Below are 11563 nucleotides of genomic sequence, written 5' to 3'. Positions count from 1 at the left end.
TTTCTTCGTTCTCTTCCATCCTGGATTCGCGGCGGGACTTGGGGAATGGCCAAATCGTTGGGATTGAGCTGATCAAACTTGTCGGGATTTCCGTGGCCCATCCTCTCCTTCTAGGGACAGCAGGGATTTCTTTCTCGCAAGAGTAGTTCAGGCAGTCGGTCGAAGTAAGCTTCAGATGGGTATGATCGGCTGACGGTAACGGCTTCTTTGTTATAGTCGTTGAATTTGTTTGATGAGATGAAGCACGTTTTGATGGGAACGGCCGACGAGTATTGGTCAGGAGTGCACCATTGGGGGCGTCGAGAAATTCCACGTCGAATTCCAGCAGGATCTTGGTCATGTCGATCCAGGTACGGGTTCGGTCCACGGTGATTTCCAAAGGGTCCACGGCCGCCGTGGCTTGCGAGTAGACTTCCCATTTGGATTTTTCACACGTGACGTCGATGGGCAGTCGTTTAAACAAATCGACCACGGTCCCTTTGTGTACTTTCAAGGGAGGGGCATCTTCGCGCGCGGCTTTAGCGGCAGGAGCGGCACGTCCTCCGTGTTGTCGTTTCATGACGAGGTCGAGTGACGAATCAGGGTGGGTTGGGCAGGTCGACGGTCCTTTTTATATGGTCTAACTGTTGAGGATGTCGTTTCGCATCACCTTGTACTTGGTACGTCCACGCGTGAGCACGCCTTGCTTTGCGCGTTTTTGCTCAGGGGTCAAGTTGTTGTCCTGAGCAATTTTCTTGGACTTCTGATCGATGGCTTGGATGAGGTTGTCTACCTTTTTCAACTGCTTGACTTGTTGAGGTCTGAGGTTGTTCAGCGGCGTAGACGTGCCGGGCACGTTCCCAAAGTGGATTTGACGTTTGAGTGGGGTTTTGCCTTTGCCTGTATAACCACGACCACGACCACGACCACGGCCTGGACCTGAACCCGTACCCGTACCTTTAGGAGTAACGCTTCCAGGCCCAGGCGTGACTCCCGAGGGTCCTGCAGGAACGAACCAAGCAGGGGTGGTGCCGACGACGGATCCAGGACCAGGAACAAGAGCAGGAGCAGGACCAGGAGCAGGACCAGGGGCAGGACCAGGTGCAGGAGCAGGAGCAGGACCTGGGGCAGGAGCCACTGCAGGAGTAAGTCCTTTTTGAGCCATGGCTTTTTGGTCTTGAAAGCTGGCCGCATAGTTGGTCATGAAGCGAACACGCTCGTCGGGCGTGAGACTGGGATCGGACATGACTTGCTTGACCATCTTATCCGCGTACTTGACGAATTCCACCTTGGGGGATTGCTGCAACGATTGTTGAACGGCCATGGTGTGCATCAATTCGTTCATGCGGACGTTCCCATCTCGATCCACTCCGGCGATGGCTCCTCCAGCTTGGGACTTGGCGGTGGAAGCAGCTACATTTTCTTTAAGGTGTTTGAGTTCTTCTTGCAGGCGATTCCAGAGGATGACGGGAACCACGTAAGAGTTGGTGCCTGTGCTGCTGTTCATTTCGTGGTGGTGACGACTTGACGACCTTTAGGATAAAGCGTAACGGGTCGGCCTTTTATGACGACGTCCAAGGAGTCGTTGTTGGACGGAAGATGTCGGAGGCTGGCGGGGGCCATGCGGCGAAGAGTCTGAACCTTGTTGGAGGGCATGGTGGGGCGAGGTTGTGAAAATCGGATGTGAAAGGGGTTGGTCACGGGCCCGTAGTCGGGAATGCCAGGAGCCAAGGTTCCACGCAGGGCCGCCTTGATCTTGGGTGTGGCGGACGAACGTTTTCGTTTGGCTCCGCCCAACTGAGTATGCTTAGCACGTTTCTTGCCTCCGCGTTGACGTCGTCCTTTCTTGTAATTAACCATGATGCCTTTTCTTATTTTTCAGTGAGCAAGTTCTTCAATTCGTCGTCGCCGTCGTCGTAATCGAAGTCTTGAAGCGATTCGGCGGCGGTCGAGGGGTCCTCCTTTTTATCTTCTTTGGGGGCTCCTACCTTTTTGATTTTGGTCGTGGCCACGTTGATGCCTTCGGCCAGAGCTCCTGCCGCCGCATGCTTGGCCAGACTCACGCCGGCTTTCTTGAGGCTGGGAGCCGCGATCTTGGCCAGAGCTTTGATGGCCGTGCCGACCAATTCGGCTTTGGATCCTCCTCGCTGAAGGCTAGAGCGTCGTAGGCTCTGAATGGAAGGATGTCGATCGTTGACCACCGACCCGAACCAACGTCGAGCGGCCTTGGGCATTTTCTTGTTTCCTCCCTTTATGGGGAGATCCCCGTTGGCCAGTTTTTTGCACACGTCTTTGATGTACTTCCATTGGTCGTCGCTACCGCTACGTAGCAGAGGAACCACTTGCGTGGGGTGGCATTGTGCCAAGGAGCGTATATAGGACTTTCCATCCATGCTGTGAAACATTCGGTGCGTCGACGTTATGTCCTATGAACGTGTGGGGGCTCAAGATTTATACCTACGTTACGGTGTAGGCCAGCATACCGAGCGCGAGCCTTTCTTTCAAGCTCCGGGCGTTGCTCCTCGAACGCCCCGTACAACGTCCACGGCCGAACGGGCTGCCAATCGCTTCCTGATGAATACGCCCGTCCTACCGCCCCTGTCGCCGTTGCCTCCTTCGCCCACGCACGACTACGATGCGGACATGCTGCAGTTGTTGGGCTCGCCGTTCAACTTGCCAGACGACATGGTCAGCGTGTTGTCCAGCGACACGCCCTTGTCGACGGGAAGCGACTTGGCCCGGGCCATGGACCCACCATCACCCGAACCGTCGCCAGGTTCATCTCCCGAGAGATCCCCCGGTGTATCGCCAACCTTTTCACCCTCAACGTCGCCTGCGGCATCGCCCCCTTCGGAAGTGGCGAACTTGGCGGCATGGACGCCAGACAGCGGAGGGAGATTGACGTCGTTGCCGGACGCTACGTTGGATCAGATGAACAAGGAGGAATTGCGCGAGTACGCCGAGGCCTTGAAATCGTTGGCGGAGAAGTACCCCCAGGTGAAAGAGACCTTGACGCCTACCATCAAGAACGTGATGACGCGGGTGGACGGTCGATGGCGAGGCAATCGAAGCGAGAAAAGGATGAACTTGGCCGAAGTGGAAGAGTACGTCAAGGAATTGGAAGCCACCGATCAAAGCAAGTTTGACGAAACGTCTCAAATGCGGATTCGCTATGCGCTGGAAAAAGCCCTGGCGCGACGACTGCAGCTGCGCAGGGAAGCCGAGCAAGACGGGAGGAGGAACGGCGGGGATGACCCCGAAGGGGACGATGGCGACGACAGCGATGGTGGCGATGGTGGCGACGACGACGATGACGACGATGACGCTAATGGCGGGCATGGGGAACGCTTCAAGAACGCGGATCAAGATACCGTGTCCAAAGCCTTGCGCACAAAATTAGGCAAAGGGGATCATCAAACCATCGCCAATACCACCACCGTGACCACGGTCCGTCGAGGCAAGCGCCCTGTGGTGGAACGCGAGCACACCAGCCAAACCTTCCCCGGTCCCGGCAGCGACAACGACGACGATGATGATGATGATGACGCGACGATCGAAGGCGGCGTACTGCGGCGCAAACGAAAATCGCGAGTGTCCAAATCCAAACCTCGTCGCAAGAAACACAGTCAACGGGGAGGCATTGTAGCCGAGGAAGGGTATAACAGGAGTCCTCACGAGGTAGTGGATCAGTACATTCGCTTTCTTCGCGACGCCAAGAGAAAGAAACGATCATGAACGTAGAAGCAATCAAACCGTTTAACTCACGATGGCAGCATCCGTGCAACGTCGTCGTGGCCGGACCTTCCAAGAGCGGCAAGACGCGGTTCATCCGCAGGATGATTCGTCATCGGACGTGGAAGTTCGATCCCCCCATCAAGTACGTGGTGTACTTGTACAGCATATGGCAAGACGAGTACGACAACATGAAAAAAGAATTTGGAGACGAGGTTAAGTGGGTCAAAGGATTGCCCGACGACCCCTATGCCCTATTCAAGCGAACCCCGGGACTGCTGATCGCGGACGACCTGATGGGAGAAATGGAATCGGATCATCGTCAGATCTCGAAATGGTTTACCAAGGGAACCCACCACATGGACGTGAGTTTGGTCGTGCTCATGCAAAACGTGTTTCCCGCCCACATGCGCACCGCCTCCCTCAACGCCCACCGCATCGTGCTGTTTCGCAATCCTCGAGACAAGTCTCAGCTGCAAGCTTTGGCGCGTCAAGCGTTTCCGGGTCAAGCCAGGTGGTTGAACCGTGCTTTGGAGGAAGCCAGCAAGCGACCGTTCCGCCCGCTCATCATGGACTTTGATCAATCCACGCCCGACGAGTACCGACTGTCGTTGGACCCCTTCCCCGAAGACTTGAAAGATTCCAACAAACCCTTCCCCCAAGTCATACTCCCCTAGTTGTGAAATAATAAAGAAAAATCAATGAAACGAACACACTGTGTCTTCTTTACTTCTTTCTCTCTTTAATCTACATCCATAGCGATGCGCCCATCGTACAACTTGAGAAATATGTCGTAAGCTTTAACGATGTCTCTTTCTTTAGTCCGTATGCCTTGTTGGGGTCCGTGGGCCATACGGTACGTAATGTACTTGGTATACCGCTCTGCGCTGATGCGCTTGAATACGCCATTCTCGGTGATCAGTCGGGCTTGATTCATGTTTTCCTAGTCGAACAATGCGTTTAGGGTAGACTTGGCGTACTTGGATCCAGAACTCTTGATGCTTTTCTTGATGCTTCCCACTTTGCTGGCTTCGGCGTCTATCTTTCGCTTCAAGTCGACTCGAGCTTCGGTCGCTTCGTCCTTGAGGGCTTCTTTCAAATCTTTACCTTCTAGTACCTCCGAGGCCACGTTAGCCAACGCTTTGCCTCCTCGGTCCACGGCAGCGTCTTTTACAGCATTGATCTTGGGTAGGACGTATTGCATGGCCCCACGCCCCAACCGGCCAATACTCAGTCCTCCACCGGCTTGTCGAGGGGTATAGACGGGGATGTTGCCGCCTCCTTCTTGGGGGACGTAGATGGGAATGTTCATGCTCCTTTCTTGAAATCCAACGATACGGTGGTCACTCCTGAATTGAGGAAGGGAAGCTCTTGTCCTGCTTCGTCTTGCACGGCAAAGGCCACGGTCTGATAACTATTCTTGGAGAGGGGGTAGTATTTAACGTGTTGGGGTTCGAACACGTATTCCTTGGGTTCGGCTGCAGCCCCCATGGACACGGACGAGAGGGGAACCACGTCCATGAGAGGGATGATCTGATCGCCGACGTGTTGATTGTGGACCAGGCTGCAGGTCACGTACGCATTCTTAGGGACGGCCTTGGTGTTGGTGACCACGTCGATAGCGTAGGGACCACTCTGAGAATTGAGGACGTCTTGGTTGCCTCGAAGCTGGGTATACTGGTACCCCGGGATGCGAGCCACGCGATTGGATTGTGGTTCCGTGTTGGTTTTTTGATCAGACTCGACGTGCCCTGAAGGTCTCCATCCTTCCTTGCACGTGATTCTCACGAATTCGCCTGGACCCATGACGGCGGCGTCCACGCTTTCGTACTCCAGCCCAGCACTCGATCCATTGTTAAAGTTCAGCAAGTCGTAGAACCCCTTGGGCATGGTCAGGTACAACTCGCTGGGGGTAACGGTGACGACGGGATCGCCGGGGTTAAGTGATTGTAGGTTTCCCAGGTGTTCATAGAATCCCATCTTTAGGTAAAAGCGACCGAACGTGCTGACGTCAAGGCTGGTTTGAATGAGATACACGGGAGAATGATCCACCACGACGTCCTTGGAAAAAGGAGGAACAAAAGAGTGCCACTGGGTAGTGCCATCCTGTTGAAGCGTTCCCCGTATGGGAGTGCTAGGATCATCGATCCAAAAACCCAACCGTCGCATGACTGTGTTGTCGGTCGGGGCAAGGGGTCCCACCAGTACGCTGTGGCGCGACGTAAAGTCCCATTTGGTTTGGGTCTGGTCGGCCTCCATCTTGACCCCATTGGCAAGGAATAGTTGATGAAGGTCGTCCAGGTTCTTTCTTCCTCTGAGGTCTGTGTTGATGAGCACGTCTGACCCTGAAGAGTCGTCCACCCACGTGGCCGTATGGGCCCTACTCAGCATTCCAACGCCGAGCCCCTTGAATGCGCCTCCAACGCCCCCATTGGCCGGCTTTGCTTGCGTTTGTGGGAACCAGGTATCGAATATGGCATCCACTTGCTTCCTGAATTGAGCACACAAGTCTTGCACGCTGTTGACGTTGCTTAGGGTAAACGTGTGCTGCGCCCCGGGAGGCAGCTTGCTCTTGAGGTACCCGCCGGCGTCCAGTCTAAAGGTCCATTGGGTGGACTTGGACGTGCTGGCCACGGGAGGCAGCGTCACCTTGGTCAGTCCTACCCTCCATTGATCACTCATTCTTTGAGAGGCGGGTAGTTCGCCCGTAAAGTTCCCTGGTCGATTGGAAGGAAAGCGAGGTTTGGATTGGTTGGACAGAAGCGTCAAGCTCATGGAGGAAGAATCGTACTCGTCGGCTTGAGGCGTGAAGAGAAGGCAGAGGGTGGTGTCCTTAGTAGGTCTGTCTTTCAGCCAGACTGGGGGTCGGCCCTTGGTGTCGGCCAATTTGAACCCTACGCTCTCGAGGTAATTGCGGTTCACGCGACGGCGGAAGGGATGCTTGGATTCTTGGTAGCGGATGGCTTGGACGGACGACGTGGTAATGCGCTCGATCAGCGGAAAGTAATCGTGGCCCACGATCTCGTAGCGAATGAGATTCGTGTACAGCAGCAAGTCTCCTTTGGTCTCTGTGGTTTCCGGGGTCATAATGGCTTGGATTTCCACCGACCACACGCCCGGCAAGTGCCATCCTATGGGCAGCTGGACCACGAATTCTGAGGCGGTGTTGTCTTTGGTCTGGGGATACTCGGGATCGGGCTTGCTGTTGAACCAGTAGATAAACGGCTTACGTTCCAACCTCATGGTTTCTTTTTCGGACCCAAATCTTCGACTTGGCGTTCGTCGATCCAATTGGCGTACTTTTCAGGCCACCCTTGATATTTGACCAGCACTTGGGGACGACCTGTAGCGGGGTCCGTCCTGCGTTGAAGTATCTTCTCGATGCGATAACGCATGTGCTTTATTTCTTCGTCTTCGACCTTGAGCAGTTCCTCTTCGTAAAACGTGCCCTTTAATATATCCTCGCCGTCGTAGTCCATCAAGCGGTAGTACGCGGGAGGGCCGGGATCGCGGGCTCGGATCTTGAACCATTCTTCCGACCACTGAGGCAAGTAGCCCTTGTCGAAGATCGTGGTTTGACGGCTGATCCGGACCACGTCGCCCAGGTCAAACTTGTAAGGCCCCTTGAGCTTTTGTCGCGCTCCTCGTTCGGGACCGTACTCCCCGTACAATTTTTTCCACACCTCCCCTTCGTTCCCGCGATGGACCGAGGCCGGCGATTGCTTCAACGTGCCGTGTCGCTGATGGTTGTACGACTCGACCAACGGACCAATCACGTCCACCCACCGTCGGGTCCCATTTTCGTAGAAGTACTTCCACAGCCGCCCTTTCAACGTTCGCTGCAACCGTTCTACGATGGCGGCCTTGGTGGTGGACTCTCCCGACATGAGCTTGGGCGGAAGGGGACAACTGGCAAACAAGTCTTTCACGTCCTTGTTGTAGAACTCGCTCCCCTTGTCTACGTACACGGTACGAGGCAACGTATGTTTCTTGTCCGGGTCTTGGGCCACTTCCTCAAAGATCTCGCGAATGCCCCGCGCCGTTTCTTCCCCCGTCTTCCGTTTCAGCGGCCGTACCCAGCAGTACCGCGACAGCACGTCGACCACGAACAAGATCCACCCCATCCCATCGTTGGCCGGCTTGTCCCACGTCATGTCCGACAAGTCCATCTGCCACTGCTCGTCCATGGAAAACACGACAAAGGGACGACGAGGATAATTACGCCGTGCTGGGCGATGAATTTGGTGTGTCGTCTGCGCTTCCAGCCACTTCTTCTTGATGGCTTTCGCTCGAGGTCCCTTGGAGACGTCGCCGGGGTCGGACAAGAACGCGGAGGTTCCCGCTAGGGCTTGGGGGTGTTCCGCCCCCACTTCGAAATACCGACTGTACCACTTGGACGCTTGTTTCTTGCTGGCCACCGTGGCGGCGGCTCCGATGCTGCTCTTCTTTCCTTTCTTCCCTCTCGTCTTTCCAGCGGCGGATCGACCTTTGCGCGTGGATGACGATGGATCCCCCGCAGCACGACGAGAGGCAGCATCGGACGCGCGCTTGACGTCCGCACCCGATGCGGTTGTTGCTGATGTCGCCATCAGGCTGGTCTTCTCCGTTGCTTCCCGACACGATGGCGGCGGCTTTCTTGGCCAACCAACGCCCGATTCGTCCTGCGGCGATTTGAGTCATGACGACGATCGCGTCTGCCTTTATGTCCCCCTTCTTTTATGGACCTTTAATACCCATAAGGCAACGTGGTCAGGCCTTGATCAATACGTTGTCGTTTGGTATAGACCAAACGCACGTCCTTGTCCATGGGTACCGTTCGCAGCACCTTGTGCGTGCTGTCCCTCACGATCTTGCGCGGGTAACTCACCGTTACCTTTTCGTTCTCTTGGACGAGCAGACGTTTCATGCTCTTGAGGTGGACCAATTCTTTGGCGCAGGGGGTCAAGCTGATGCCCTTGCACTTCACGACGCACTCGCCCTTCTTGGTGCGGTACGCGTACGTCTTGGGACCCAAGGACACGTATTCCACGATCCAGTTGGCGTCCGAATCGCCGCATTCGTCCGACCACTGCCCCAACTGATCCCCCGTGTCCAGTTCCTCGTCCCCTTCCCGCGCCGTCTTGTAGATGATGGAATCCGTGTCATGGTACAGCACGCGGTCCCCCAGAGCACTCAGCTTGTCGTACAACCGCAAACGGGCCCAGGCCGTCACGAACGCTGGGATGACGACGTTGCCGTTGGGGTTGTACATCGTGGACTCGCGGTGCACGTCGTAGTTGACTTGCACCATGTCCCCCGTCAGCAGCAGCACCGTCTTCACGTTGACCGTATCGTCGTGCAGCAGTTCGAAGAAGCGGCAAGGTTCCGTGACGTACTCGACCTTACCGCGAAACGGATTCTGTCCGAACTTGCCCCACAACGAATTCAGGTTCAACTTGGCCACCGAACGCAGCCCCGGATTTCTTACGACGTTCTCGTACTGAAGATCGATGCCCTGACCGGCCTTCACGGACCGCACGAATTCCCGCTTCTTGTCTTCCGTGTCGCAATCGGACGGCCACCCCGAGGCTTCCATCTTCATTTTCAGATTTTCACGAATGTACGATCGAAACAAGTCGCTGCTGCGTTCGGGGTAGTGCCACACTTCGTGCACCTGTGCCACTTCGTACCCCTGATTCAGCGCTTCCTTCAACTCGGGGGTCGTCCACACGCCGTGCCGCAAGCGCCGCTCTTCTAGGGTGTGCGTGCACTCTCCACCCCCATTCTCGTCCACGTCCTTTTCGTCACAGCAGGCCGCACACAACGTGAACATCAGCTTGTGGTCGGCGATGCGCGGAAGCACGGGGAAGAACAATCCTCGGGGAGGGTCCACGTCGCACTTGACCAAGCCAAACCACTCTTCGTCCAGAATACGATCCGCGATCTCCTCGGGGTCTAAATCCAAATCGTCACCCAAGTACGCCATGGGGTGGCCTATGGGGTACTCTTCCTCCCACATCACCGTAGGGTACAGCGACACCACGTCCACGTACCGTATGCGATGCACGGGGTCCGAGCACAACATCAAGGCCATGGCCTCGTCGTCCGACTCGTCGACTTGGACTTCCCCCTCGCAGTAGGCGTAGAGTCCCACGGCGTTGGTACGTCCGCCCATCAACGCTTCACGAGGCTGTATGGGGTCCAGGTTCTTAATCCACTCGGGGAACACGTGATACTCGCGTTCCGCATCCCACACGTGGCTCCACATTTCCACCACGTGATGTCCCGCGGCACGCAGTTCCAACGTTCTCTCCCGCGTCTTGTCGAACAGATCGCCCATGGTTACGCCCAGGTGAGCATGAACCTGACTTCGCCTGAAGCACACTTCGCACCCGTGGTAGAAGCACCCGTGGAATTGATAGACGGTGTTAGTTCGCCGATCGTACCCGTCCACTTTGCTGCCTTGCAAGGTCGCTTCGCCCTGCGTACTTCCGGCCCAACGCAGTTCGGTCAACCCCAACGAGTGCAACCACTCCAGGGCTTGGACCGATTGGATGTCCCGCTGACGATACCCCAACGGCGGCACGACGCCCATCACTTCCGATTCCAAAAAGTTCTTCTTGAAGACCGTCAGGCAGGTCGAGGCAATGGTGACGCACTCCGCGAAGGGGTCCACGTCAAACTTGTCGACGTAAAGCTCCCGAAACTTTAGACATCCTCGGGCCATCACCATCACGTCTTGGATGCAATACTTCTCGATTTCCTTTTTCATGACGAACGTCTTGCCCTCCTGCTCGTGCCACCACTCCATGAACGCTTCCTTCTCGCGGACGTCCATGTCGTCCACGCCGTAATACTCGGGAGCGGGGAAAGGGCCCTCGTACTGCGCATTCTCCAACGTGTTGAAGAAGTGAGGAAAGTGACCCTTGTCGCCTCCCGCGGTTCCGAAGGTGGCCGGGAACTTGCGTAGGGCCATGGGAATAAAGCACACCGAATCTTTAAACGCGATCCCTTCCAGCGTCATGGTGATGACCTTACTCCCTTGGTATACGCACTTGGGCTTGATGCCTCGCTTGACGCACTCTTCCAGGATAGGGTACGCGTCGTACCCCTTGAGGTTGTGGGCCATGAACGTGTACAAGGCGTGCACGTCGCGCTTGGGGCCCAACAACCAATCCATGAAGGCCGCGGCATCGTCAAACACGAACATCCGTTGTCGGCCGCACGTTCCTGCGCACCCTCGCGTCCGGTACTCTTCCGCGTGAGAAGCACACTCGTGGCACGTCAGCAGCACTACCACTTTGTTGACCACGTGCCGTTCCTCCAGGCACCGAGCCTCGAAGTCAAAAAACGCCAGAAAGAACTTACGCTTTTCGTTCTTCTTGGGTCGCGTTTCCGTGGAATCGCTGCTCACCCCCTTGACGTAGCACAAGTGTTCTCCTCGTTTTACTTTCTTCTCCCGACACACCAAGCAATCGTATTCGTAACAGACGTGATCGTCGACCATGTACCACACCCTAGTCTTTTGGTCGTAGCGCATCCGATCCACGGTGGTCTTGCACTCCCGACACACGTACCGTCGTTCACAGGTGGTATAGGCCAACGATCCCTTGCGACGTCGCATCAGGTGCGAACGGTAACACACGCCGGACCAAAACCCGACGCGACATGCGTCGCACGTGATGCGTTCGTTAGAATACTTGACGTAGTGGTCGTTCCTCTCTTCCCCACACCGCAAGCAAGGGCGGACGCACTTGTGCCTTTCCTTATTGCTGTACCCCTTATTGCATTGCGTGCAGAAGTACACCCGCCCCAACCACCCCGTCATGGACTCGATCCACGTGAAGTGCTCGTCCATCCAGTTCAAGTAAAT

The sequence above is a fragment of the Actinia tenebrosa genome, unplaced genomic scaffold, assembly GCF_029948245.1.
Source record: "Actinia tenebrosa isolate PJP-AT-01 unplaced genomic scaffold, QUT_ActTen_1.0 PGA_scaffold12__29_contigs__length_12842862, whole genome shotgun sequence".
In the NCBI taxonomy this organism is placed as follows: Eukaryota; Metazoa; Cnidaria; class Anthozoa; order Actiniaria; family Actiniidae; genus Actinia; species Actinia tenebrosa.
This window is presented reverse-complemented; position numbering follows the sequence as displayed.